At 48.0% G+C, this 6950-nt stretch overlaps 1 protein-coding gene and 1 pseudogene across 2 annotated transcripts in view; both read right to left on the bottom strand.

Annotated features, from left to right (window-relative positions):
* Window positions 1–6950, bottom strand: part of ARMC8 (armadillo repeat containing 8) — a 218410-nt gene that overhangs the window by 24357 nt on the left and 187103 nt on the right. The window lies entirely within an intron of this gene.
* Window positions 5109–5222, bottom strand: LOC142246879 (U6 spliceosomal RNA; annotated as a pseudogene).

Raw genomic sequence — 6950 nt, forward strand, 5'->3', positions numbered from 1 at the left:
CCATGCTGTTCTAACGCCCAGTTCCAGTCCCCAGCTTCCAGATGCAGTGGTGGTGTGGACCCTGGGGAGAAGACAAGTTTATGACAGCTTCTGTCTTCACTTTTTCTTGATACAAAAATGCTCAATAAGCCTAAATGTACTTAATAGAAGATCGGCAAAGGCAGCTCAGCTCTACAAGTCTCCTGTGTCACTGTAGTAGTCGGTTTTCCCCTGTAACGGACTCCTCCAGATACCACAGTTACAGTAGAAAATAAGAGCTTTAAAAGAAAAAAATGTCCATCAGAGATCTTATGATCACTTGGAGGACACATTATGTATAAAAACACAAAACAAAAAAACAAAATAAATAAGTGTTAAAAAAAAAAAATAGTCCCAAGTGCAAAAAAAAATTAATTTTTTCCCCATATAAAAAACGGATTTTTGTGTACTCGCCGTAAAATAGTTTTCTCTTAGCCATCACTGGGGGACACAGGACCATGGGTGTTATGCTGCTTATCCATAGGACGACACTAAGTAGATGCAAAGATGTTAGCTCCTCCCCTGCAGTATACATCCCCTGGCTCAGCCAGGCTGCTTCAGTTTTAGTACACAAGCAGTAACGTGAGTGAATACTCATAAAAAAGTACTGAGACAGAAAAAAGCTAAGGCCCAACAGGGCAAGAGGGAGGGTGCTGTGTCCCCCAATGATGGCTAAGAGAAAACAATTTTACAGTGAGTACACAAAAATCCGTTTTTCTCTGACGCCTCATTGGGGGACAGAGGACCATGGGACGTCCTAAAGCAGTCCATGGGTGGGTAAACAAACAATGCAACTCAAGAACTAAGAACCAGTCCCAGATAGCCAGGAGCGCCTACCGAGATAGGTACTCCCCTATCGTTTGCAGAATTTTCCTACCTAGGTTCGCCTCAGCCTGGGTATGGACTCAGTAATGCTCTGAAACAGTATGTAGGCAAGACCAGGTCGCAGCCTTACACCTCTGTTCCACTGAAGCCGGATGCCTAATGGCCCAAGAGGCGCCAACTGTTCTCGTGGAATGAGTCCGCAGCCCACTAGGAATGGGCTTGAGTTACAAGCGGTAGACCTCCTGGATCACAGAGCGAATCCAGCGAGCCAGCGTTGCCTATAAAGCTGCCTCTCCTTTCTTAGGCCTTTCAAGAATGACGAACAAGGAGTCTATGTTCCTAAAGGGGCTGTCCTAGGTACGTAATATCTGAGAGCCCTCACAAGGTCTAGCGAATATAGAACCCTTTCCACCCCAAGGACTGGGTGTGGACAAAAAGAAGGCAGAACAATGTCCTCGTTCATATGAAACGGGGAAGTAACCTTCGAAAAAAAATCCAGAAGGGGGCGTAGAACCACCTTGTCCTGATGAAAGATCAGAAAGGGTTCGCGGCAAGAGAGTGCTGCCGGTTCCGAAACTTGTCTGATGGACGTAATCGCCACTAAGAATGTTACCTTCCGGGAGAGAAGAGCAAGAGAAGATTCCTTAAGAGGTTCAAAAGGGGACCTCTGGATACCGTCCAAAACAAGATTGAGGTCCCATGGGTCCAGCGACCATTTATACAGGGAAACTAGATGGGAAACACCCTTGAGGACAGTCTTGACATGCGGATTGCAAGCTAGGCGGTATTGATAGAATATCGAGAGAGATGAAACCTACCCCTTTTGCAACCTGACTGCCAAAAAAAAAAAAAAAAATCAAGAATTCTGGGGATCACCAGAGGCATAGGTTTGACATTAGATTCCCTGCACTGGGAAAGGAAGGTTTTTCACGTACGGTGGTAAAAACGGGATGAAGGCCGGCTTTCGGGAACTGTACATGGTGGAGATAACCGCAGGAGAGAATCTCGCTCTTGTTAATGTCCAGGTCTCAATGGCCAGGCCGTCAGCTTCAGGGCTCTGGAGTTCTGATGGGAAATGGGCCCTTGGGTCAGCAAGTCTGGTATGCTTACGAGGCGCCATGAGCAATTGCACTAATTCAGCATACCAGGCGCACCTGGGCTAGTCTGGTGATATTAGCATCACCGGGACTCCTTCTGCCTTGATCTTCCTGATTACTCGCGGCAGCAGGGGCAGAGGCGAAAAACATGTAAGGCAGACTGAAACGACTTCAGGAGACTAGAGCATCCGCGCCAATGGACTGTGGATCACGTGACCTTGCTAAGAACGCGGGTACCTTTGCGTTCAACCTTGAGGCCATTAGATCCACGTCTGGTGTACTCCAGTGAGTGCAGATGTGTGGGAACACTTCTGGGTGGAGAAAACCACTCTCCGGCAGCCAGTCCTTGGCGACTTAGAATGTCCGCCGCCCAGTTCTCTACTCCCGGTATGTGTAACGCTGAAAACACAGACCCCCGTCGATTCGGCCCAGGTGAGGATCCTGAGGACCTCGAGATAAGCTGTCTTGCTGCCGGCACCTCTCTGCCGATTGACCTACGCCACAGCTGTTGCATTGTCCAATTGGACCCGAATCAAACGACCTGCTAGCAGAAGGGGGGAATGACCTGAGCGCGAGAAGATCGCGCTGATTTTCAGGATGATTTCTGGGAAGGGAAGACTCCTGGGGTGTCCAACGTCCCGAAGCAGTGTGGAGCCAGTACGCTGCTCCCCAGACTAAGAGGCTGACGTCCGTGGTCAGGAGTAGCCAGTCCACTTGGGGGAGAAAAACTCCTTCTCGATATGGAAGAGGACTGAAGCCACCAGCAAAGCGCATAACTGACTGAAGGTGTCAGGTGAAAAGTTCGTCCAAGGAAAAGGGGCTCTTGTCCCAGGCAGCTAGAAGCGCAAGCTGCAGTGGGCGGTGGTGTGGCTAAGCGAGCAGCACTGCCTCTATAGCCGCCGCTATCCTACCTAGCACTCTCATACTGAATTGTATGGAGCGAGAGGAGTACGTAGAGGGCAGTGTACCGCTTGTTGTAGAGCAGTCGCTTTGTCTTGAACGTAAAATATCAAGCCCCGAAGAGTGTCCAGGGACATGGCCAGGGAGGTGATGGATTTTGACGGGACCGGGGATGATTTGACTGGAGTCAGAAGCCGCCCTGAGCGGGATAGGGTGCCCACAGAGATCTGCACGCTGGTTGAGCCCTTGATGAGGAGGTCATCCAAGCAAGGCAGAACAGCCACTCTCCTGGCGTGATGGGCACGCATGGCGGCCACCATGACCTTAGTTAAGACCCTTGGTGCTGTGGCAGAGCCGAGGGTAGGGCCACAAATGAGAAAAAAAAAAAAAAAAAAGAAAAAAAAAAAGTCCTGAACCGTGAAGCGGAGGAACATTTGGTGAGCTGGAGCGATGGGTATGTGCAGGTACGCGTCCCTGAGCTAGGGAGGCAACGAATTCTCCTTCGACCATAAAGGTAATAATGGACCCTAGGAAGTCCATTCTGAATCTCCTTACGTGCACGTTTGCTCAGGTGTTAGAAGATTGGACGAACTGACCCGTCCTTTGAGGACCACGAGAGGTTGGAATAGAAGGTCTTGAACCTCTCACCGTCCGGAACAGGTACCATCACCCCTGCCGTTTGGAGGGAGTGGATTGCTGAGGAGAAGGCCTCGTGGTGTTTTGGAGCCTTTGGGGGAGTTTGAGAGAAAAGACTGACCAGGGGATCGGGTCCAGAATTCAACGTGGTAACCGGAAGACACAAGGTATCACACCCATTTGTGGTCTGAGGCGGCGGCCCAGATGGAGGAGGACGAGACTCCTCGGTCTTTGTCTAGACTGCCAGGACGAGGTGGACTCGAGGAGGGCTGAGAAGGTCGGGCCCTGCGTGTCTAGTAAAAAACATCCTGAGCTAGAGTTGGGGGAGGGAGGTACTCTTTTCCTCCCGTGGCGTCAGACAAAAAAAAAAGAAAGAGCCTGTCCAGATGATCGGCAAACCATCGGTCTGGAAAGGAGTACTGTAAGAGGCTTCTTAGAGACAGAGTCCGCTCTCCATTATCGGAACCAGAGGGCCTTACGGATGGCTATGGTATTTGAGGCGGCAATAACTGCGCAGGTAGCAGCGCCGAGGGAGGCCTGCATGAGGTACTCTGCCGCCGTAGCAATGTGAACGGTTACATCTGTGAGGGTCTGAGGGAAACTGGTAGTCCTGGTGCCTGTGCGACCCACACGGAAGGGGAGAGGGACCCGCGGCCTCGAGGCAGAGCGATCGAGCTGCTCCACTTGTCTGTCTGTCGGGTCCTTGAAAGAGGATCCATCAAGTAAAAGACAGGAGTGGTCCTTCAGGCAGGCGGAAGCTGGGTGAGGGTCCACCGAGGCCGGATCAGCCCAGCCCTTAGAGACAGCTAAGCCAAAGGGGTACCGGGACTCCATGAGTTTACGGATACCGAAGCGACGTTAAAATCCCTTTTTTTTTTTTTTTTAAGGTTTCTTCACCCTTTTAAAAAGGAGACCGCAGGGTCAGTAGTAGTGGATGGGAGATCTTCCACATGCAGAGTTTTGGTTGATTGCTGAAATAAGTCCATCGCAGCTTGATCGCTCGGGGAGCTTGAAACCAAGGAATCATCCCGGTACAAACATCATTCCCCTTCCTCCGGCTCCTCAGAGACCGCAGAACATGTGGGAGAACCCCATCTGTGTACCCCAGAGGGAGAACCATGGGGGTCATGCCCTTTTTCTGATCTGCAACCGGTGAAGCAGAGGGCTGATTCTTATCAGAAGGACCCTCTATAGAGGTGTCATCAGGCTGCGTTCTGTCCAGGGGCCCCGAGGGGTGTGAGGACGATGTTGCATAGCCAGCACCAGGTTCTGGGAACTGTGCCCATTCCGGGGGACTGGGAGCCGTAGGCTCTAGGCTGGCAGCGGTTGCTGCGGTGGAGGCGGGGGGGGGGTGGGGGCGGATGGGGTGAGGGATTGGTAAGCTACAGGGGCACTGGACTCACAGAAGGAAGAGGTGCTATCATCCCCCTAGTAGCTAATCGTCTTATAGTTGTTGCTGTAGTTGTGCAGGGCATAAAACATGTGACTGCAGCCCCTGGCTGATGAGCCACAAACTGATTGTAATGAGGAAGCAATGCTCTGCATAGCTAATATGCAAGTGAGGCTATAACTCACCCAGAACACGGATAGCCCTTCCCCCCCCTCCTCCTGTGTCACAGTTCCTGTGGGAAGGAGGATGTTGAATGTTTCACGAATTTCCATGTAATCCTTGGCCTGCTGTGCAGGGGCTATGCTAATCTTCTGTGTAGCTCTGCATTTGAGCATATGTGCTGCCGAAGCTAGCACCCTGTGTGAGGGGGGGGCGTGGCTTATCGAGTGTTGGAGGGGACGGGGCTTAGCTCTGACAAGAAGGCATGAGAAAATATAATAAACAAAAAAACAAAAATGGTGGGAAGGGACTCCCCTTCCCTCCTCCGGCCCTGCACAACAATGGTGGACAGAAAAACCTCTATAAGTGTACCACAGCTGCGGCTGCATTGAGTCCTGGGAGCTCTCCCCTCCCCCCGCCACAGGTGGAATGCTATGTAGGAGTCTGAAATCACAGCCCATGTGCATCCAGTCAGTGTGACGTTTGCTCCAATTTCCTGTCAGTGTGCAGATTCTGACGCCTGCTGTGCTGGCAGAACTTGTATCAACTCAGACCCTGCCAGAGGGAGTGAGGAAGTTTTCATCTGCTCTGTAAAAATCAGAATGATCTCACCTCAGCTCCAGTGGAGATGGCAGTCTGATGCCTGGTCACACTTGGTGCAGAACTTGTATCAACTCAGAGCCTGCAAGAGGGGCTGAGGAAGTTTTCATCTGCTCTGAGCTCTGTAAAATCAGTGCCATGAGACCTGTCATCCAGTGAGTAACAGCCCAGGATCCAGCGTCGCAGGAGGGGGTACGGGGAGGCGATACTCCGCGTTCCCGCCTGTTGATGGTTTTGGGAAAAAAAAAAAAAAAAAAAAAAATCGGTCCCCGAAGGAACAGTTGCCCTCTAAAAACAAAAAATTCTTGCTGCAGTAATGTGCCTCCTAAAGACACTAAGCTAAAACTGAAGTAGCCTGGCAGAGCCAGGGGGTGTATACTGCAGGGGAGGAGCTAACATCTTTGCATCTACTTAGTGTCCTCCTATGGATAAGCAGCATAAACACCCATGGTCCTGTGTTCCCCAATGAGGCGTCAGAGAAACACATTTTATTATATACAAGAAAAATAAAAACCCTGCAAAGAGTAAAACATCCATGCCAACAAAGACCTTCAGAAGAATTCATTCAACGGGTTTAGTGTGAAAAAATACATATATACACACATTATATATATATATATATATATATATATATATATATATATATATATATATATATATATATATATATATATATATATATATATATATATATATATATATATATATATATATATATATATATATATATATATATATATATATATATATATATATATATATATATATATATATATATATATAAAATATATTATATATATATATATATATAATATATATATATATATATATATAATATATACACACAAGTAAAATATATCTTTGTACCGTGTTAGCCAGTAGGGATAAAAAAATTGTTTAAAAGAACTGAGAGTCCTCAGTGGTTGATACCTTTTAATGGCTAACTGAAAAGATGGTAATAATTGCAAGCTTTCGAGATTACTCAGGTCTCTTCATCAGGCATGGTATAACACAAAATCTGAAGAGTCACATATTTATACACAACAGGACATAGAAAAGTGCAGTAAAAAAACAAACAAAAACAAGTTATATAAAACAGAACTATCTCTATGGCAGGGGGGCAAACTGTTGTGGCCATAAATTTTGCTGCAGTTCAGTGTGAAAGTTTTATTGTCCTTTGATAAGGGTCTGGTCCAGGCTGTGACACGCTCGGATGGTCAGAGGAGCACATCTTTTAACTGATGTAAAAAGACATGAATCCATGAGACACATTCATTCCTGCTCTGAATGTGCCAAAGGTCATCATAAGTTTGTATTCCCATAGT

Source organism: Anomaloglossus baeobatrachus, chromosome 7 (genome assembly GCF_048569485.1).
Source record: "Anomaloglossus baeobatrachus isolate aAnoBae1 chromosome 7, aAnoBae1.hap1, whole genome shotgun sequence".
NCBI lineage: Eukaryota > Metazoa > Chordata > Amphibia > Anura > Aromobatidae > Anomaloglossus > Anomaloglossus baeobatrachus.